The sequence below is a fragment of the Schistocerca cancellata genome, chromosome 4 (genome assembly GCF_023864275.1).
Source record: "Schistocerca cancellata isolate TAMUIC-IGC-003103 chromosome 4, iqSchCanc2.1, whole genome shotgun sequence".
Taxonomy (NCBI): Eukaryota; Metazoa; Arthropoda; class Insecta; order Orthoptera; family Acrididae; genus Schistocerca; species Schistocerca cancellata.
In genome coordinates, this window is record NC_064629.1 from 645142413 (window position 1) to 645166435 (window position 24023).

A 24023-nucleotide genomic window follows, 5' to 3' on the forward strand; every position below is an offset into this window, starting at 1 on the left:
AGAGCGGGCGTAAACAACGAACCCAAGTAATTCGCAAAAAGCGAACCATGCGATGCTTTGCGCAGTAAAATCATGTAGTTGCTCGTTAAATAATGGCAAAAATCTAAAAACCGTGCAACGCTCTCACTAAAAAATTATGATAATGCCATACCCTTAACCTACACCCTGGAGTTGTGACGAGTAGCAGGGAAGTAAGTGACGTCGGGATGGACCAGTTCGGTGGGCTCTGTGGACTGAGGCGTCCGTCGCAGTAACAATGTGTGAGTAGCCAGCAGTCGTCAGCCATATCACAAACGAAACGGTGCACGTCGGTATCGACAGCGGCGCATCTGGGGCAGAGAGGGTCCTCGGCAAGATGTATCATGTGTAAACGTTGTTGGGTGGGGAATTTTTCAGTCATTATCACATACCACAGCGCCCTGACCGTGGTGGAAATGAAAGGCGCCTGTATGTTACCCCACACCAGTCTCCAACCAACCGCGGGTTAGCAGTGTTCAACCACATTAGCAGGAACGTTGCCCGATCGCAGAAATAACTGCCGTGATGAATCCTCTCTTACGGTGTCTCCGTTCTCTGACGATGTGATAAAGAGAAGCACATTCCTCTGGGATTGAACTTTGCAGTCTCGCTCGAACCCGCGTGCCGTCCAGTGTCAGCAGTGGTCTGCAAAAGCCGTGCCTGTGTCCGGTGGACGGCTATTTGGCGCTCTGGCGAAGGTTGTTGCGACGCTAGTTCTCACAAGACCGTGTAGTAAAACACAGAAGTCGATCGGAGCCAAAGTGCCCTGTATCGTCCACACGCCATGAGCGTGCGGCGAAGAGCTGGTTTGGCACAGTATGTCCACCATCGTGTTGTGGACTCATAGGTATGACGCCGTCTCTCACATTTGTGCCAGGTATCAGTGACAGCTACACGGCAAGCCTCTTCCCAGAGAATGTTGACGTTACGAATCCAAGGTCCTCCACTACGACTCGTCTGTTGTCGTATCAGAGTCACGGCGCCTATGAAGTTCTGATGGTCGGTGAATGCAGTGGGCCACAGCTCAGAACAGACAGTCGCTGCCCGAAGACCTCGGGAGATGTAAATCCTGTCCGACCTGCTGGCCGAGTGGCTGGTGAAGTGTGTAAATCCGCGTCGGTCACTGTGGTTTAGTGTCCAAGTATCATACAAAGCGAGATCCCTGACCATAGCAAGAAGGGCTGTACATGGGACATGATGAGAGATCTGATCCTCAGGGGGTAAGACGCTGTTAGTCCCCGCCCACCATGAAGTGCTCCGTAGCGCCTTGATACATTGGAGCTACCTCAGTGGTGTAAGAGTGTTCGATCTCGACGCTTCGCAGTACCAGACGGGGCATACAGATTCACAAGGTGGACTGCGCCGATGGTGAGCGCAATGCCTCTCGCTGATGGCAAATACTGAATATCCGTTGCCTCGATGCCATCGCGTAGTAGTATGGCCGTACCACCACCACCGTCGGAAGTTGGGTTGACGTAAGACGCGAATCCATAAACATCCAGGCGCATATCAGGCAGTACCTCTTGAAGGAACACGATATCAATGTCCGCCGCCCGAATCATGTCCTTTAACAACTGGGTTTTGATCGTGGAACTAATGATGTAGACATTGACTGTACCTGTCCGATACACCTGGGTCATTTGATAGTACGAATATGTATCCTGCTGTCGTTTAAGCCAGTAAGCGCCACGTCGGACATTCGACCGTCCCTGCCAAACGCACTGTGTTCTGTGGATCACGACAAGCAGTAGGTGTTGTGGTTGGCAGGAGAGCCAACACCGTGTTACTAGAGGAGGCCGAAAGGCACGCGTTTTAGCTCATGCAGGCTGGCGTGAGGTCTGGAACAGGACAAGGAAATTAGACTTAAGAAAAACGGACGTAGCTGGTGGAAAACTTAACTTTAATCCATTAATGATGAACGTCGGTCTTGACGGTACATGATTCGCAATATCAATAGTAACTGATAATGGCGCCTTGCTAGGTCGTAGCAAATGACGTAGCTGAAGGCTATGCTAAACTATCGTCTCGGCAAATGAGAACGTAAGTAGGCAGTGAACCATCGCTAGCAAAGTCGACTGTACAACTGGGGCGAGAGCTAGGAAGTCTCTCTAGACCTGCCGTGTGGTGGCGCTCGGTCTGCAATCACTGATAGTGGCGACACGCGGGTCCGACGTATAGTACCGCACCGCGGCCGATTTAAAGGCTACCACCTAGCTAGTGTGGTGTCTGGCGGTGACACCACAGTAGGCAACTCCCGTATCTCCGTGTCCGAACTCGAATCGATCTTCTGGTGTTCTCCTTCCTCACTCGCCTGGAGTGCAGACGTGGTCGTTGCTGTCGAGCACGGCGACTTTTCCGATGGAGGCTGCGTCGTCGCGTTCGCGGAAACCGGGCCGGCGGGGGTCGGTAACTGGAACGGAACAAAGCCCGCATCCGTCATGTTCCTCGCTGCCTCAACGTATGTAATAGGCAGCGTTGTCGGTTGCGGTGTTGGCGTCATGTCTAGCGTTGTATCTGGACGAGGCGTCGCTGCAGGCATTCAGAGCGTACATGCCCTTCCTACCCGTACCCTGAACAAGTCCACGGTTGACCGTCATAAGTGACGATGGCTCGACAGCCAGCAACGGTCACGTACGATAGGATGTGTTTGCGCAGTTCGATTCGCACCTGACGCACTCCATTCAGTACAGTATACGTCTCGAACGAATGCCACTTCTCTTCCTCGTGACTTATTACTTTCCTGTAAGGCCGCAGCGCGTTCGAGACAAATTTCAGGTAAACTGGGCTGGAGACGATCGAAAGATGTATACCGAGAAGTTCCTTTGGATCGACGTGGATTACTTCACGCAGGAAACGCTCTACTTCGTATGCCTTTGGTCTTGCGTACTGTGCATGGAACGTTAATTTAATCGTGACGTTTCTATAAGAAAGTGTCCGCCCCCGGTAGCTGAGTGGTCAGCGCGACAGAATGTCAATCCTAAAGGTCCGGTATCGATTCCCGGCTGGGTCACAGATTTTCTCCGCTCAGGGACTGAGTGTTGTGTTGTCCTCATCATCATCATTTCATCCCCATCGACACGCAAGTCGCCGAAGTGGCGTCAAATCGAAAGACTTGCACTAGGTGAACGGTCTACCCGACGGGAGGCCCTTGTCACACGACATTTATATTTATAAGAAAGCGCTATCATCGTTCGAGGTGGTCTGTTTACACTTCAACACCACTACCCGCGCGGGTAAACAACGGCCCGCTTGCGGAGCGCAGCACAGAGCCCCGCCCACGTCCGCATCGCAACACGGCTAAGAGAAGACTGTTGAGACATTTGGTTCTCATCTTTATATACGATAACGAGAGAAGCTTAAGAAATGAATTAAGATTTTGTGTCACAGCCAGGACTTCAACGCACGTTTTTTTGCTTACTAAACAGACTAGACAGCTGCGTTAGCTATTCCACCAAGACAGCACTACAGCTAATGCACCTGCAAATATTTATCTGGTCCAACGCACTCTCTAAGGAAGGGAAAACATGCTCAAAACGTGAAGTTTGTGTTAGGGAGGGCCCTGGACTAGGGGAGTCCGTGCAGCTGTATTAGCTATACTGCTTTGCTGGTGTAATCGCTAACACACTTGCTTAGTAAACCAGGAAACATGGCTTCATGTCCTGGCCGTGGTAAAGAACTTAATTCATTTCTTAAGCTTCTCTCATCCTTACATACTGGCAGAAGAAACTGTTTCCGCAATCTGATAAGGTACTGAGGATGAGGAGGAGGGGTGTTAGATGTGCTTTATTGGTGTTTGCTTTAATTCTTGTCACTGGGGGAAATACACTGAAGCGCCAAAGAAACTGATATAGGCATGCGTATTCAAGTACAGAGATAAGTAAACAGCAGAATACGGCGCTGCGGTCGGCAGTGCCTATATAAGACAACAAGTGTCTGGCGCAGTTGTTAGATCGGTTACTGCTGCTACAATGGCAGGTTATCAAGAAATAAGCGAGTTTGAACGTGGTGTTATAGTCGGCGCACGAGCGATGAGATACAGCGTCTCAAAGGTAGTGATGAAGTGGGGATTTTACCGTACGACCATTTCACGAGTGTATCGTGAATATCAGGAATCCGGTAAATATCAAATCTCCGACATCGCTGTGGCCGGAAAAACATCCTGCAAGAACGGGACCAACGACGATTGAAGAGAATAGTTCAACGTGACAGAAGTGCAACCCTTCCGCAAATTTCTGCACATTTCAATGCTGCGGCATCAACAAGTATCAGCGTGCGAACCATTCGACGAAACATCATCAAAATGAGCTTTCAGAGCCAAAGGCCCAATCTTGTACCATTGATGACTGCATGACACAAAGCTTTACGCATCGCCTGGGCCCGTTAACAGCGACATTGGACTGTTGACGACTAGAAACCTGTTGTCTGGTCCGACGAGTCTCGTTTCAAATTGTACCTAGCGGATGGATGTGTACGGGTACGGAGATAACCTGACGAATCCATGGACCCTGCATGTGATCAAGGGGACTGTTCAAGCTGGTGGAGGCTCTGTAATGATGTGTGGCGTGTGCAGTTGTACTGATATGGGACCCCTGATACGTCTAGATACGACTGTGACAGGCGACACGTGCTTATGCATCCTGTCTTATCACCTGCATCGATTCATGTCCATTGCGCATTCCAACGGACTCAGGCAATTCCAGCAGGACAGTGCGACACCCCACACGCCACAATTGGTACAGAGTGGCTCCAGGAACACTCTTCTGAGTTTGAACACTTCCGCTGGCCACCAAACTCCCCAGACATGAAAATTGTTGAGCATATCTGGGATGCCTTGCAACGTGCTGTTCAGAAGAGGTCTCCACCGACTCGTACCCTTACGGATTTATGGAGAGCCTAGCAGGATTCATGATCTCAGTTCTCTCCAGCACTACTGCAGACATTAGTTGAGCCCATGCCACGTCGTGCTGCGACATTTCTGCGTGCTCGCAGGGGCGCTACACGATAGTGGGCAGGTGTACCGGTTTCCTTGGCTCTTCAGTGTAAATGTCCTCTATTGGTGTTTGCTTTTTCTCTTTCCATTTGTGGAAATAGGCGCATGAGAAATAGGCTACATCTGTGACATAGCGCTGTTTACTTGCTGCCTGGTGCCGGCTCATTCGCCTCCTTGCACCAATGGCAAGAAATGAAGCAAACATCAGTAAAGCACGTCCAGTACCCCTCCCCCTCGTTCTCATACCCTGTCAGATTACGAAACCAGCTTCTTCCACAAGTATATAAGAGCTCATTCAGCATCAGACCATGCCGGCCGCTGTGGCAGAGCGGTTCTAGGCGCTTCAGTCCGGAACCGCGCTGCTACGGTCGCAGGTTCGAATATTGCCTCGGGCATGGATGTGTGTGATGTCCTTAGGTTCGTTAGGTTTAAGTAGTTCTAACTCTAGGGAGACTGATGTCCTCAGATGTTAAGTTCAAATGGTTCAAATGGCTCTGAGCACTATGCGACTCAACTTCGGAGGTCATCAGTCGCCTAGAACTTAGAACTAATTAAACCTAACTAACCTAAGGACATCACACACATCCATGCCCGAGGCAGGATTCGAACCTGCGAACGTAGTGGTCACGCGGTTCCAGACTGAAGCGCCTTTAACCGCACGGCCACACCGGCCGGCCCAGATGTTAAGTCCAATAGTGCTTGGAGCCATTTGAATTTTTGAGCATCAGCCATGTTGGAGCCCACACAGCGCTAAGAGCTCTTGGAGCGTAACTTAACGATATGAAAACGCAATGAACCACATTGTCGTGAGCAAAATGCGCGTTATAACGTGTACTAAAAGGAGTGTGCTGTGAGTGATAGGGACAGCACGTGGTAGAAGCAAGTCAGATTTCGGGAGTAGCCAGAACTTAGGTTTAATAGTACAGGGCTTTTCCATGCCCAGGCCCCTGCTGTGGCAGGACAAGTCCACATCGTCTAGGCAAAGGCCAGATGGGAGAACCGAAGCAAGAACTCCCAAGTAGTGTGTCCACCCACCCCTACCCTCACCCAGTATAGAGCTCATGACCACGACGTCGACGACAACGACCGTCAACAAGGCGTTGACGACATAGGAAGCACAACAGATCCACGACAATATCAAGAGGGCGTCGCTGTGTCGCACCACTGGCAAAGAAGCAAGATCACGATGATGGAAGAGCGACTCAGAAGATGGGACTAAATATGATGTCCGCCTTTCTGCATCTGAAGATTCAGCCGACGATTCGGACTCAACGGATTGTCAGAAAACTAAGTCGAACAAGAAACTCCACAGGCACCACCGACAGTAACCAATGCATGACATTGACTTCCATGAAGCCGCTGTCAAATCAACAGGAAAGATACGAGCCAAGACTGTCTCCCCTTCCGTGGCATAGGAACAGTCCAGCAAGAAAGTCTGCACAGATCAAAACATATACGACGTCCCAACAAGGAACCCTTCCGCCGAACTTGACCGACAGGAGTGGATGGACACTCGGCCCATCACATCTCTAAAGGCAAAGTCGACGTCAACAAGATCCAGCAAGCCCCGTGCGTTGATGGTCTACCACCCTACCAACTATGTTAAACTCAACAAGCAGATAAAGGGCAGTACCTCTGTCGCACTATGAACGATCTATGAAGGCGTCCATATAAAAGGCAAAAGGCGAATCACTTCCTGGAATGACACAATATGACGACCGAGACTGTAAATTCCTTATTAAAGGATTCCCTGAGATTGTGAAATAGCAGTTTCTCTATGATGCACTTAGAGAAATGTGTTACCAAGATAGTGACATCCATCAGTATAGCAAGCGGGACGAGAAGATGCAGAAACTAGTACCCATCCCTGTTTGCGTGGTTTTACTTCCTAAAGGAAAAAAAAAATCAGATGCCAAATATAGGGAGCTCTACGTATTTTACACTAGGGCACCCATAAAAAACCACAGGCCAAAAGGTTGGCCGCCACAACGTAAAAATTGCCAACAGCTTAACCATACTGCCAAGTACTGCCATCTGTCGTCTAGGTGCGTCAAATGTAGCGACCCACATGCATCAGCGGGATGTAAGCTACCTCGCCGTAATATCAAAAGGCGCATAAACCATTTCTGCTACCAACTAACATCAAGACGTTCACAAACAATGTTCAGCAATACTATACATTTGTCCAGCGACTAAGCAGTTTTCGACGCCACCAGTACCAGTAAAGGAGAACACCATCGCAGGATCTCACATGAAAACGGTACGATCGTTCACAAATGCCGTCAAACCAAAATAAAGCAAGCATCATACGCCATAAGCAAAATAATGGCACTGATGGAAGGAATCCTGGAATTACGAGGTTAATAGACCATAAGTCCCCAAGTTACCTTACGGGACATAACCGTGGCAATTGGGAACGCCTACGGTATGAAACGGAAAAGGTCGACACGGAGCAGTTTATCACGTTGCACAATCAGTGTAGACGTTCTTCTTGTGAGCGGAACACACCTCCATGGTAATGAACCTGACTGTGTAACATGGTATCCTAGCGCATACAGCATCGTGGGAAGAGGGGAGAGGGCGACCGTGTTCTTACGCAGCTCATTCACCCACCACGAACAAGGTCTGTATCAAATAGTCCACATAGAGGCCGCTGCAGTAACAGCTGGAACGAACATGGGCAATGTCACGTGGTAGGAGCATACCACACCTCTCGCAAAAACTTACTCTGGCAAGAAGTGGAATTACACTCACCTCGCATACGAATTCAACATTCCTTACTGGGAACGTGAACACCAAACGGCAACACCGGCACTCTAGCAGCGCCAACAGAACCGAACGCCAATTCCTGGCACTGGCACAATATCTAGACCTGGAATTACAAGGCCCGCAGGACCTCGCGTACTTGCCATTCAGCAGTCAACAGCGTCCGCATATCCTTGACATCGCAATTACCAAAACCTGTCGGCGGAAATTGAACTTACGACAGTCAACGATCTCACCTCTGTCTGGTTCTAGCCGTGCTGCACAGGATCACTTTATCCACCAGCGTTCGGACCAAGAAGACATAGGACTGGGGCCAGAATACCGTAGGCGAAGTCTGTCGAACATAATTTGCCCCAGGCTAACCCTGATGTTGACAGAGGTATAGTGGTAGTGGTCGACTGCATTACTGCCGGCCGCGGTGGTCTAGCGGTTCTGGCGCTGCAGTCCGGAACCGCGTGACTGCTACGGTCGCAGGTTCGAATCCTGCCTCGGGCATGGGTGTGTGTGATGTCCTTAGGTTAGTTAGGTTTAAGTAGTTCTAAGTTCTAGGGGACTTATGACCTAAGATGTTGAGTCCCATAGTGCTCAGAGCCATTTGAACCATTTTTGACTGCATTACTGCGAAAATCGAGACAGTGTTTCTCCTCTACGACCACCATAGCTGCCACATCGTCACCAGACGAATCACCGCCATTGCTAGAGTAGTTGCATCATCAGAAGAACAGATAGCAGCGAAGGAGGCAGACGTATCGGAATCAACTAGACAAGCGGGAAATGGACAAGCTACAGCGAGAACTCAGGTCCCGATTGGCGGAATGGAAACACGAAAGATAGAAGGGTCAGATGGAGGAATTCCATCTCCAGCAAAAACAAGAGTGACGGCTTGTGAAAGCACTGTAGATGTCCTCTCAGCAGAAAAAAGCATTAGCCGCCGCCCAGGGACTGCTCTACGACCCTCTACAAGTGGCGGAGACCGTCGCTGAGACATATAAAGCACAAAATACCCTGCTAGATCACGATCTTATGTTAACGAATGTCGCAAGGAACGACAAACACTGCAGTTCATTGAAGAGTTCCGGCGACGAGCGATAAGCAGCTCACTACTCCTGACCTCTCCCACAGAAATCAAGAAAATCATTCAGAGGAGGAAAGGCACCTCGTCTCCAGGCATAGACTGCATAACAAATGAGCGCTTAAAACAGCTTCCACGGAAGAAATTTCATTTTTTAACCAGAATATATAGCAAGCGTTTGCAACTCAGCTTCTTTCCACCACAATGGAATACGGCCAGAATTGTTCCACTCCCCAAATCTAGAAAGAACTTCCGGCATGCCACAAAGTGTCGGCCTATCAGCCTGCTCACTATGATGAGTAACATCGTCGAAGGAGGAATGCTCCAGCGCATCCAGCAGTCCCTTGTAGCAGACGGAACTATTAGGCCCGAAAAATAGGGCTCTCAGAGGAAATTGTCCGCAGCAATGCGAATTCTAATATATATGTATATATACATCAATCATCTACTCTTAGAAGAAAACGTCCACCTGGCATGATTCTCATATGACACTGGGCTCTTTACCAGCGAACGGTGGCATCTTACCAACGTCTACCGCCTTCAGTCCAGAGCCAGCCTAAGAAAATAGTCACCTCGTGCCGCAGTGGCAAACTGACACGGAACGCCCATAAGACAAACCGGCATACTTCTCTAGGAAAACGCCTCTACCAAACCCTATCCACGTTCTGGGCCATCGGATACCTCGGAATAACGTTGGGCGTCGGTCTCTACTTTCATATTCATATTCGAGAAAAGAGGAACGTTGCATTGGCGCGGGCGTTGGCTCCGGTTTCCATCAGCGACCAGCTCCTCATAAAGACCCGACTTGAGACTGCATAAAGCCACGGTGCACCCGGCCATTTTCCATATTATACGGCAACTCAGCATGGTGAATAGCCTCAAAGACTGGACATCACTCTCTGAAAGTCAACCCAAAGGAACTTCTTAGGTGGGCATTAAGTGCGCCATCCTGTGAGAGAATACACAACATGAATTCCACGACCCAGACGGCAACATCAAAAGAGGTCATCAAAGAAAAAGCCACGAAACATTACTGGAAACTCGATCTTCTTCGTGGCGTCCTACCCCAAGTGGAGATATAAGGATGGTCCGCCCCCGACAGGACCACAGATTTTGGGTCCCACTATGTCTGATTGTATATCGGCAGTAAGCATTCATGAAATAGTCAGTTGTCCCACAGAACGAAACGTTATCAGAGAAGGTCAGCTGAGGGCTCTTGAAACCATTACATCTACATCTACATGGATACTCTGCAAATCACATTTAAGTGTCTGGCAGAGGGTTCACCGAACCACCTTCACAATTCTCTATTATTCCAATCTCGTACAGCGCACGGAAAGTACGAAAACCTATATCTTTCCGTACAAACTCTGATTTCCCTTATTTTATCGTGGTGATCGTTTCTCCCTATGTAGGTCGGTGTCAACAAAATATTTTTGCATTCGAAGGAGAAAGCTGGTGATTGGAATTTCGTGAGAAGATTCCGTCGCAACGAAAAACGCCTTTCTTTTAATGATATCCAGCCCAAATCCTGTATCATTTCAGTGACACTCTCTCCCATATTTTGCGATAATACAAAACGTGCTGCCCTTCTTTGAACTTTTTCGATGTACTCCCGTCAGTCCTGCCTGGTAAGGATCCCACACCGCGCAGCGGTATTCTAAAAGAGGACGGACAAGCGTAGTGTAGGCAGTCTCCTTAGTAGATCTGTTACATTTTCTAAGTGTCCTGCCAATAAAACGCAGTCTTTGATTAGCCTTCCCCCCAATATTTTCTATGTTCCTTCTAGTTTAAGTTGTTCGTAATTGTAATTCCTAGTTATTTAGTTGAATTTACGGTCTTTATATTTGACTGATTTATCGTGTAATCGAAGTTTAACGGATTCCTTTTAGCACAAATTAGTGCCTGTTCCTTCAGTGTATTCTCTAAAATCAATAAAGACGGAATAATCCTTAACTCACACACTTTCATGCCGAATCACAAGAGCGATGGGCCTGATAACACAAAAAAATCTCATTCAGCGGGCAGTACAACACCCTGAGGAATGCCATTTGCAACAGTGGCCGAAAAGTTGGAGAATTCTACACGTTGACAATGCCATTACATGCACTGAATAATTTTATTGAGAGAGATAAAGTTCTCACTATTACAAAACCAATATTCAGAAACCTTGTAGTAATCCAACAGCTTTCCCAAAGATCCGCTGTCCGGCTAGTGGACTGGAATATGTACACCATGGACAGTTCATGCACCACCTCCAACTGGCTTTTAATAAATTCTGTCGATAATCTCAGCATAACAAAACAGAACACCACCGTAGCTCATGGCTATGCACTTTCGAATGTTTCTGGACCTTCTGTACTGGGAAAACAACCTGGTTGATCATTCACCATCAACAACTCCCGACTAACGAAATACATAACGAAAAACCCAGTTGGGCCTCAGATGTCTGCCGGCAGATTCCTCGATTTTGCGAGCTGCAGACCTCTACTCGAAATTATTTCACATTCAGGCCTTTCAGTTAATTAAAATCCAAAGAAAAGTGTAGGCATTTTTATTGGACATTTCCTGCTCCTCCTACAAGAATTCTTCTGTGGTGCAGCTTCCTGACACGTACTTACAGAGGTTCCTATGCGAGAGTTGCAAAACACCGACGGTCATGGAGAAAACAATTTGACCCTTATACAGTCTCATATTCCCAGTCAACTACCCATTTAGGAGGATTAGTGGAAGACCATTCATGTTGCAACTCTTCCTCGAGATCTCTTTCGTCTGGTTCTGAGCGTTTGTTCTAAGTTGTTCAAGTGTCTCAAAATACACGTCAACATTTATTTTGCCCTAGGAACCACGAGATCGACGAACTACATCCCCATTCGATCCCAAAATAAAATACCTTGCCTTTGGTGGCAGACTGTGTTTGAATCTTCACAGCTTAAACAAGAAAAATGCCTCGACTTACGTGATCACGATTTGGTCTCAAGTGTGAAATTTCGACCACGTTTCGTTACCTATTATAATCGAATGCAAAATTTGTCGTTATCGTTTGCATAACCCCAAGGAAGCCGGTGGGAGGTGTCAACCCACTGGCGTTAGTGCCCCTCTTGCTCACACTATCCACGATGAATAATCGTGAGTCAAAATGCTTAGGTCATCTAGAATGATCCGTTGACCTTGAAGCACAAATTTTTCTACCTCCGTGACTACGCCTTGATAAATTTACATTCTCCTCCTTAATTCTTCGTAGTGCATTTCAGGGCAACATCTTGCAGCTTCCGTCCACCACTTGCCGACGGTTCTGACATCCATACACGACTCTATACACTTTCGTCTGTTGGTGATTAATTTCGATACTTTTAATACGTTCTATACTCAAAAATCGAATACATAGTAAACTTCCAACGAGGTCCATTACAAACGGCTGCCGAGACAAAACTGAGCGTCCCAGAGGACTGAGCCTTGGCTTATTTCTGAGTGGTAGAAGCACCGAACACGATTTGACCAATAACGACGCGAACAGTTCCCTCTAGTCCTCAACGCTTTAGAGATAGAACTTTCCAGATTATTCTTATAGCTGACAAAGGTGGAGTCTCCAACGTCTTAACTTAAAAATAGGTTATGTTCGTATACTGGGGTGCAAAATTTATGGAGTTAGATAACTTTCGCAATACTGTTACAGTTTGGTATAGAAGATAACTGAAAGAAATACGCAATGAGACGAACAGAAATGACACTTTTAATCCAACACAATGATTACACTGACGTCGCTGCGATTTATCATAGTCTCCTTGACATTACAAAAGGCGAAACATGGTTCTTCATATGGCGTGTATTCACCTTGGACAGCTGTGCATGCTCTGCAACGTGCTCCCATGCTACAAGGTTGGTAGGAAGTTCTTATGGTAGGGCGTTCTCCATTCCTTCACCAGCATGGCTGACAACTGCTGGAAGGTATTTGATGCATGTAGTCGTGCTGCATAAGTCTCCCCAAGACATTCCACACGTGCTCGATGTTATTTAAGTCGGAGGAACGGACAGACTAGTCCATTTGCCTAACATGCTCTCGTTTCAAGAGTTTCTCGCGCTTTTCGATGAGATCGCACATTGGCATCCATAATTACGAAATCAGGGCTGATACACCCCTGGAAAGACACAGCTGGGGAAGGAGTTGCAGGGTCACATTAACGTTGACCAATTTGTGTGCCGTGTTCAAAGATTTGGAGGTCAATATGCCCGTCCAACATTATGCCACCTCACACCCTTACACCTGGACCACCAAAACGATCATGGTCGGCAACACTGGACGTACTTTCATATAGCGATAGGTGAGAACTAGCAATTCACCTAGGAACTTTCTTGAACATGCAAGTCTGTCCATTTGGTTCAGCTGTCTTCCAAGTACTTTGCTTCTCTGACAGAATTAAAATGTAGTTGGTATACCTCAAACTTTTTCTTTCTTCTCTCTCAAATTTAATTCTGTTTCCAAATTTCTCCTTCGCTTGCTTCACTGCTTGCTCGATAAATAAACTGAATAATATCAGGGATAGGCTACAACTCTGGCTCACTACCCTCTCAACTACTGCTGCCCTTTCACGTCTTTCAAGACTTAAACCTGCAGTCTGGTTCCTACGGGATGATTCAGGTACCCCAACGTTGCCGTTTTACGCAATCTGCGATGTTATAGCTGGCCACCGTACGTGAGATTTTCATATTCTCTCGCTCGCTGCGCGCAAACTATTAGTCCTACAGAAAAAATGAACATAACCTTTTTGCAGGAAATTTAATGTAGTTAAATTTTGTACTGGGATACCTTTTCACTAGAGGCAAGAGTTTTCGAGTTGTGCAAGAAAAATGTACAAAAGTGACCTTCAAACGCACTCCAACTCCCACATTCACCCACCACTACTCAGGATTTCTATTGTGTTATTCATAGCACTCCCTCCTATCTCTATACAAATATTTGCGACTGCAAAAATTATTTCCCACATTCGACCTCCTGTGGTCTTCATTGAATGGCCATATATACCCCTGGTTTAGCCGAACACTTACGAATTATATCATTAACGTCTGTGCAAATTTTAACTAACAATGTTGTGAATTTTAACACCATAAAGTAAACAATTACATCTTTGTATTCGTCAGGCCTTCCAATTACGAAACTACTATGTTTGCAAGGGTTAAATTTGGATCAAATTGTCAAGGTAATTAGTTTTAGCGTAATGTTTACAAAATTCGTTCTTCCTTCATTACGCTCACAGGCACGTTCAGATTAATAATGTTAAGAAAGTAGCCGACTATGATGGTAGCGTAATATCCCAATTAATAGAGACCAGAAAAGGTCGAATATCAAGAATAGTTCCTGTAGTCAGAAACCTTTCTATAGTGGTAGGAGGGAGTGCCATGAACACATAATACCAAAAATCTTGACTGGCGAGAGATGAAGAGCGTTTACAGGTCACTTTTGTACGTTTTTCTTGGATAGACCGAAAACTGTGGCCTACAGCGAAAACGTATCCCAGTACAAAATTTAACTACATTAAATTTCCTATGAAATGGTCCTGTTCAATTTTCTGTAGGACTAATAATTTGCGCGTAGCGAGCGAGAAAATATGAAAATCTCACTCGAGGTTTATGAAGATTAGTAATAACAATGTTAATTGCATAAAACGACAGTGGCAGGGACAGCTGAATCTTCCTGTATACGAGTTGTAGATAAATTATCGCTTTTAGTATTTTATCCCTGCAACACTCAGAATTTAAAAGAGGGTATTCCAGTCAATATCGTTAACAGCTTTCTCAAAATCTGCAAATGGTATTAACGTATGTTTGCCTTTCTTCAAACTATCTTCTAAGATGAGTCATAAGCCGGGTTTTCCTCGCGTACTCATTCATTTCTCGGGAAGCCAAACGAATCGCCCCCGTGGTCAGCTTTATCAGTTTTCTGTTCTGCTGTAAATAAATCTTCTATTATCTCTCAAATATGTGCTACTACTGTTTAAATTACGTCTTTGAAACGCCAACGATTTATGTGATATAATTTAATAAACAAATGACATCACTTTTTTTAGACTTAAGTCATATTGTAAGAAGAAATAACTAGCATTTTACCCATTACCATTGCTTCCACACGGTTTTGTTTTGAGATGCCAATTGCGGTACGTTCGCTGCTTGTCGGTGTAACCTCTCCACAAAGAGAAATGTTTAGCAAATGAACATGTTAAAGATGAGATATTAATACATCAAAACTTAATATTTTGTAGTGTGTGAGCAAAGAAGAGTGCTCGATTCTTTGAAATTCAGTGTCCTTTGTGGCCCACAAGGAAGAAAATCTCTACCGAGCGATGTGGCGCAGTGTTTAACACACTAGACTCGCATTCGGGGCGATGACGGTTCAAACCCGAATCTGGCCATCCTGATTTAGGTTTTCCGTGATTTCCCTAAATTGCTTCAGGCAAATGCTGGGATAGTTCCTTTGAAAGGGCACGGCCGACATCCTTCCCTAATCCAATGGGACGGGTGATCTCGCAGTTTAGTCCCCACTCCCAAATCAGCCAACCAACGAAAGAAAATCTCCAGCGGTACGCACTTCCCTACGTTACACTACCAACACTAAAGCATTTACATGAAACTTAGATCTCAAACAAACTCTCTTTCGCAGGAGTGTGAAATCCATCCGGGGCCATGGCTTCCATTATACATATGCTAAAATATTCTAAAATCCCCCTACCCCACCGTCAATGAGTTACATTCTAACATCTCTCATTGTCAGTCATAGCACCAGCTTCTTCTTACCCGTCTTGTGGGTACATAAAAAGGTCAAATTGTATCTAAGAAGTTCTAGTTTCTGTCAGCCTAGTCTGAGATCGCTAACTGCCATGATACAGAAAACATCTTCCTGCTGCTGTTGATGTGGTACGAATATTTTGATTGCTAAAGAGAAATTCATCTCCTCCGATGTTGGTTCAGGATGTTTTTGCGTATCAGAACCACAATCGCATAGCTATTTTATCTGCTATAGATTGATACAGAGGAGAAAATAGTTAACACTAAAATTACAGATGCATAGATCTCAGTCAACTATCTCGTACTCGTATTACCCACATTCTTTATGCTCTAAATGGATGCATTTGTGCCAATGCTGGCAACGTCTGAAATCTTTGTTTACATAAGCTGTTAACACTTATCCGTAAGCCATCATGGAAAACTAATTTTACATTTACACTACATATATCTTCGTCATGCTGCTTGATTAACATATGTACAACACTGCAGAATAGAATTCGCAACAGTCGTAAGCAGCAGTTCTGCTTCTATGGCTTTACAAGGACTCAGAATTGTTCTAGACCTTCCTTTTTCGCATTGAGGTCATGAACGCCGCTATATCACCTACCAGCTAGTCGAAGTCGCTGCTAGTCCGTCTTCGTCATGAGCGATGGACGCCTAACATGGGCCACGCCCCATGCGTTTGTCATATTGCAGATAAAAGGCAGAGTGCAGACGGACCACAGCCACTCAGTAGTATCAGTTTAATTACATTGCACGGCCGCCTTTATTAGACGTCGTAGTCGTCAAGCTGTAACGTCCGTGGGCCGGTTACATTTAGATTACGCTTCAGATTTCACCGGGTGCAGACAGCATAACTTCAATCCCATATCTGTAATTACTTAATTTCTTTGTAGATACTGTTCCAACAAATAACACAGCTATATCTGTAAAGGAAGTTGTGTCGGTAATAAGACTTGATGTTGGCGCTAGATTTGTAAAACTACCGCAGGTTACCGTAGACTATCATAAGTAGGCGTAGACTACGGTAGTTTCGGACATTACCTCATTTCGATCTTTGTTTACGTATGCGATAAGTGTCTTACTAGATTCTCTTATAAACCGGAAACGGTGAGCCGTCTAGAAACTGAATGAGGATATATAAAGGGCCGCGTAACTTGTGGAACAGTTTTATTCTACATATCCCCCTGTCAGTTACTTAAAAATAAACAGTATTTATAGTAAAATTCAAACTGAGACTGTTTAATTCAGGTTTTATTCTAAAATTGTTGATTTGTAACGTGAAACAGAGGGATCGTGTGGTAAAAATTTAAAAAAATAAATACAGATTTACCTTATAGGTGAAGAAAACGCGATTTCCCGAAGGAAAAGGTAAAATTTAAAAAAAAATTAAAACATATACTTTCACGCTTATCAATAATAATAGGAAGTGTTGTGGATTGGCAAGAGAGCCAACCCTGTATGAGAGGAAGCCGAAAGGCACGCGTTTTAGCTCACGCAGACTGGCGTGAGGTCTGGAACAGGTCAAGGAAATTAGACTAGCAAAAAAGGACATAGCTGTGGAATACTTAACTTTAATCCATATGTGGTGAACATCACTCTTGACGGTACATGTTTTACAGCATCAATAGTAACTGGTAATGGCGCCTTGCTAGGTCGTAGCAAATGACGTAGCTGAAGGCTATGCTAACCATCGTCTCGGCAAATGAGAGCGTATTTTGTCAGTGAACCATCGCTAGCAAAGTCGGCTGTACAACTGGGGCGAGTGCTAGGATGTCTCTCTAGACCTGCCGTGTGGCGGCGCTCGGTCTGCAATCACTGACAGTGGCGACACGCGGGTCCGACGTATACTAACGGACCGCGGCCGATTTAAAGGCTACCACCTAGCAAGTGTGGTGTCTGGCGGTAACACCACAGGAAGCTTTTGCCTTTGATCGAGATGGAGAAGGTTCTATTGAGTACAAAATAACAACAGTAATAACATATTATTTTTATATTTGTGCATGTGAACAGTTATTGCATCAAAAGTAACTGCTGTAGTTAGATAATATCCCAGAAGTTACGCGATCAAATAATTTTTATTATTTATAAACTTTACTTTACTTTACTTTACACGTGGCCTTATCGACCATACACCTGCTCTACGAGCCTCTTCCAATTATTTCTATCCAGGGAAATTGTTGTCCAATCAGAGTTGATGCCCATCCTAGCTGCATCTTCCCGGATATTCTCCATCCACCTAATTCGAGGTCTTCCTCTTCTTCTCTTTCCTTCTAATTTCTTAGTGGATGCTATTTTGGGTAGTCTGTTCTCCGGCATCCTTGCTACATGACCAGCCCAGTTCAGTCTTCTCTTCTTTAACATTTCCACAATGGTACTATGTTTGTACAGCTCCCGTAGTTCTTCATTTTTCCTTACCCTCCACTCCATGACATTTTCATCGAAGATTGGTCCAAATATTTTTCATAGTATTTTTCTTTCAAATATCAACAGTTTTTCTTCATCTTTTTTCCTGAATGTAATAGCTTCACATCCATATAATGCTACTGGTACAATAGTTGACTGATAAAAACGGATTTTGAATTCAGTACTAAGTGATCTCATCCTTAAAATTTTGATACAGCTGTAAAAAGTTCTATTAGCTGCTGCTAGACGGGCGTCTATTTCTATTTCTGCGCTATTGTCTCTGCTAAAAAGACTCCCTAAGTACTTGAAGTGGTCAACTGCCTTGAAAGTGAGTCCATTTACGGTCAGTGGTGTATTCTTTTGGAGTTTTTTACTTATGACTAGATATTCTGTCTTTTCTTCATTCACATGAAGTCCAGCTTTCTCAGATATTTTGTAATAATTTTGCATCATCCTGATTAATTCAGCTTTTGAAGTGCTTATTAAGGCTACATCATCTGCATAAGCAAGTCTAGTAATGTTCTGTCCCTGCAGTTGGATCCCTTGTGGATTAGATTTATAAACTGTTATTTATAAACTGTTATTTATATTTTGTTAGGACATAAAATATATAATGGACTAACGTTGTAGGATGTACAGTTTTAATTATGTGCAAAACAAACAACCAAAGAACGAAGAGAACTCGTTGGCTCCCATTTGCTCTCTCATACCTTCCTTCATGTTTTCTTCCCTACCAATGATATCAGTACTGATGGTAATCCTCCTATTTACTACGTCATTTACTTACTGTACCACAACTAGCGCACTATAGTTGCCACTAACCATTTCGTAGCTACGACTGCAAACCTCAACGGCAAATCTTCAGTAGCTCACACCAATTTAACGATGTCGTGTTATTAAGTTTCTTATACAAGATTCACTGTTGTGTCTTCAACAGTCAAGCAATCTGATGAGAAGCCTACGTATACTATTTCACGGAATTACAGCATTTCAATATCTTGTTACTCGTAATGTATATGTACGTTAATTAGAAAATACTGTCCTTAGGAAATGCAACATCTTTTAGAAAGCTCATCTACATTTATGTTCTTGTGATTTTGCTTTTCCTGGGTTTTTTATACTAACCATAAATAAACAAATAAAAACACGTACTTAATTACTCATCTACCTCTCTAAACTTTAGAATGCTAAAATGGTGCAGACTATGTATGCTAAACCGGCTATGATTGCTCGATGCAGCTCTACTAGCCGCATCCGTTTTGACCTTATTAATCTGCCAAAGCATTGCCGAGATATTAGGTCTCCAACTTACGTAAATTAACAATTTTTAAGACAGCAGTAACTTTTAAACTACTGTATATTTTTGTGGCACGTCTAGATAATTTAGTTTCACTTATTTTTCTGTCCATGAGAGCCAATTCGCACCTCCGTGTCACTCTTGGTTCTGTTTTTGTCAATTTTTCTGTGGCATATAACTTTATCCAAGAGCGCAAACACGGCCATATGCGCCCCTGCCAAGCGTCCCTTCGGGTGTTTCAAGGCCGCGTAGACGCTAGCCCCTCGCCACGGCCCTATAGCAACCGCCAGCCACGTACTCTGCTGCAGGAAACTGTCGCTCTAAGCTCCCGCCACAGCTTGTACGCTCACAGTATCCCAACTAATGCATTCTCTAAGAGGCCGCTAGTAGACTCTTTTGTGGAATTGGTCAGACGTGCTATTTTTTTCTGTAAATTCTGCAGGCGGTATGTTTTCCATCGGTCATACATCTTTCGCTACGGAGAACGTCGGCTGAATCAATGGTTGTCTCATTTAATGCAACACTGCAGAGATATCCGTCCGCCGCTCGTGGTCTCGCGGTAGCGTTCTCGCTTCCCGAGCACGGGGTCCCGGGTTCGATTCCCGGCGGGGTCAGGGATTTTCACCTGCCTCGAGATGACTGGGTGTTTGTGTGGTCCTCATCATTTCATCATCATCCAGGAAAGTGGCGAAATTGGACTGAGCAAAGATTGGGTAATTGTACGGGCGCTGATAACCACGCAGTTGAGCGCCCCACAAATCAAACATCATCATCACTGCAGAGATAATTGCAGATGCAACATGGGGCTGTGCTTTAGTTACACATCAGACTATTAGTTGACACTGCACAACATCAAGTGACCTGATATGTGCTGTTGTACGAGTATAGGGAATGTGATAGATGTTGCGACTGTCCTTGGCCTTACAAAGTCGTTGTGAAGAATGTTGATCGCACAGACAGGCGGTGGCTTTATGGCTGACTTCTCGAAGTATTTATGGCTGGGAGAATTTATGGCTGTCTTGTAGAAAGCCAGCATTTCACGCAAAGCAGGCATCACACAGCACCCTGTCATTATTTATCAGTTTATTTTCCGAGAAATTGCAAGGTTCAAATCAGAATTGGCCATGCACTGAATTCTGTCATATAATTTCCCATGTAGCAATAATAACTTACGAGTTATTGTTTATTTGCAGTAGCACAAGTACATTATTTCACTGATTAAAAGTAAAACAAAAGGAATCGATGGGGGACAGTTTTTACGCCAGTACCGATTGAGGTACCAATTGTTACAGTAATACTCGCAACAAAATCGACAGGCACAATATCAATACAGAGTGCTTGTGGTTTGTAAACAGGAAAATTAAATTCAAATAACAAATCCTGTGTGCTTACGAAACAAAATTTTTTATTTACCACCAAATCTTACCCACAAAACAATCGATAAAATAACTGTTTGGGACCCATATGAAGGTAGCAAGGTTTACAGATTTGTTTTTGTTGCCTGGCAGCAGGGGTACCAACATATGCCGGAAAATACTAAGCGCGAACTTTTTCCGAGGGCGACTAGACGAGCTATATAGTTATTAAACACACAGAATCAATCCCTTTCCTCGTCAAATACATCTGAAGATCTTAGAATTAGTTTTGAAGCAAACACGTCAGATTCACAAACTAAGTGTGCATACAGTGACCATGAATCGCTAAAACGGCTCGAATCTCGACACGAGCTCTCTCAAATATGAACATCAAACTTACCAACGCCACACTAAACATTTGCCAGAAACTACAGTTCTGTTTGGTTTGGTTGTTTGGGGAAGGAGACCAGAGAGCGTGGTCATCGGTCTCATCGGATTAGGGAAGGATGGGGAAGGAAGTCGGCCGTGCCCTTTCAGAGGAACCATCCCGGCATTTGCCTGGAGTGATTTAGGGAAATCACGGAAAACCTAAATCAGGATAGCCGGACGCGGGATTGAACCGTCGTCCTCCCGAATGCGAGTCCAGTGTCTAACCACTGCGCCACCTCGCTCGGTACAGTTCTGTGTTAACACCAATAAAGTGATACTTACTAGTTTAACCTTCATAAGCATTACAACCCAGACTAAAGAAACAATTACGAGATGTAGATAATCCATAGGAGAAGGAGTGTTCACTGCAATTGACAAAGATATTGTCTCTGTTCAGGTCGAAGCTGAGTGCGACAGTGAAGTTCTCCTGTCACGTATAACAGGTCTAGGTGAAACCAAGTTAATTGTTGGGTGTTTTTGCAGTGCCACCTGATCCTGCTGCGACAGGTCTAGAATCATTCAAAGAAAGACTACAGTCAGCATCGCGCAAATACAATGTAAAACTAGGTGGAGGCGGCTTTATTCTACCAAGTATAGACTGGGACGTCTATACATTCATTACAAGGGGCACAGACAGACAGTCTGAACACGTTTTCCGACAACAGTCTTGAGCAACTAGTTCGACATCCCACTAGAATTATAAGTATCTTAGACCTTGTAACTACCGGCCGCTGGGGCCGAGTGGTTCTAGGCGCTTCAGTCAGGAACCGCGCGACTGCTACGGTCGCAGGTTCGAATTCTGCCTCGGGCGTGGATGTGTGTGATGTCCTTAGGTTAGTTAGGTTTAAGTAGTTCTAAGTTCTAGGGGACTGATGACCTCAGCTGTTAAGTCCCATAGTGCTCACAGCCATTTTGACCTTGTAACTACAAACATTCCTGCCCCATCGATCGCTTAATTATACATACAGGAATTAGTTATCACGATGTCATCATAGCGACTATGGTTACGAAAGTTAATAAATCACTCAAGAAAAGCAAGAAAGTGTTTCTGCTAGAAAAAAAGAGATAATCAGTTGTCAGCATCTCATTTAGACAATGAATTGACATCATTTAGCTCCAGTATGATGGACATTGAGGAATTATGGGCAACGTTTAAATAGACTGTAAAACTTGCTCTGGACAAGTATATGCCTAGTAAGTGGATTATGGACAGAAAAGACCTACCGAGGTTTAACAACGAAATTTGGAAAATGCCGAGGCAGCCAAGGCTGCTGCACTCTCCGTTCAAAAAAGAACGTGTAAATGACGACAGTCAAAGTTTAGTAGAGAATTGTGCGTCGGTGAAAAGATCATGCGCGAAGCATAGAACAACTACCACCATCATACCTTACCAAAAGATCTGGCCGTAAACCCAAAAATTCTGATCCTATGTGAAATCAATAAGCGCGTCTACGGCTTCCATCCAGTCACTCGTTGACCAGTCTGGTGTGGCGGTAGAAGATATCAAAATGAAAGCCGAACTTTAAACTGCCCGTTTAAGAAATTGTTCACGCAGGAGAAACGCACAATGAGTACTCTACGGCATTGGTCCCTTGCTTGGCTTTCATTTATCGCGAATCTCTTGTCCAGCGCAAAGTTTCAAACTATTGGTTCCTTGAGATCGAAAAGTTTATGTCTAAGAATCAGCATGGTTTTAGAAAACATCGTTCGTGTGAAACTCAGCTTGCCCTTTTCTCACATGATATACCCTGAATTATGAATGAAAGGCAACAGGCAGATACCATATTTCTAGATTTTTAAAAAGTATTTGGCATGGTGCCCCACTGCAAACTCTTAACGAAGGTACGAGTATATGTAATGGATTCCAAGATTTGTGAGTGGCTCGAAGACGTCTTAATTAATACAGCCTAGTATGTTGTCCTCGACGGCGAGTGTTCATCAGAGACACGGGTTTCGTCAGGAGTGCCCCAGGGAAGTGTGGTAGCACCGCTATTATTTTCTGTATACATCAACAATACGGCGGAAGGGGTGGCCACAAATTTATGGTTGTTTGCTGATAATGCAGTAGCGTACGGGAAAGTGTCGAAGTTGCGACTTACCTAACGGTTATATGCTGAGTATGATACAAAGTTGAGTGACTGTAGAAGGATGCAAGATGACTTAGACAACATTTTTAGTTGACGTGATAAATCGCAGATAGCCCTAAATGTAGAATCATGTAAGTTAATGTACATGGATAGGAGAAACAAACCTGTAATTTTCAGGTGCAGCATTAGTAGTTTCCCGCTTGACACAGTCAGGTCGTTTAAATATCTGGGCGTATCGTTGCAATGTGTTATGAAATGGAACAAGAATGTGAGGACTGTGGTAGGGAAGGCGAATGCTTCGGTTTATTGGAGGAACTTTAGGAAAGTATGGTTCAGCTGTAAAGGAGACTGCGTATAAGATACTAGTACAAACATTTCTTGCATGTCTTGAGTACTGCTTGAGTGTTTGGGATCCGCACCAGTTCGCCAAGTATTATGGAGATGCATCGGAAACTCAAAGGGGAATCCATGCAGGAAAGCGACGTTCTTTTCGAGGAACACTACTGAGAAAATTTAGATTACTCGCATTTGAAGCTGACCGCAGAAGGACTCTACGGCCGCCAACATACATTTTGCGTAAGGACAACGAAGATGAGATACGATAAATTAGGGCTCGTACGGGGGCATATAGACAGTCGTCTTTCCCTCGCTCTGTTTGCAAGTGGAACGGGAAAGGAAATGACGAGTAGTATACAGGTTACCCTCCGCCACGCACCGTACGATGGCTTGCGGAGTATGTACAGGGTTATTACAAATGATTGAAGCGATTTCACAGCTCTACAATAACTTTATTATTTGAGATATTTTCACAATGCTTTGCACA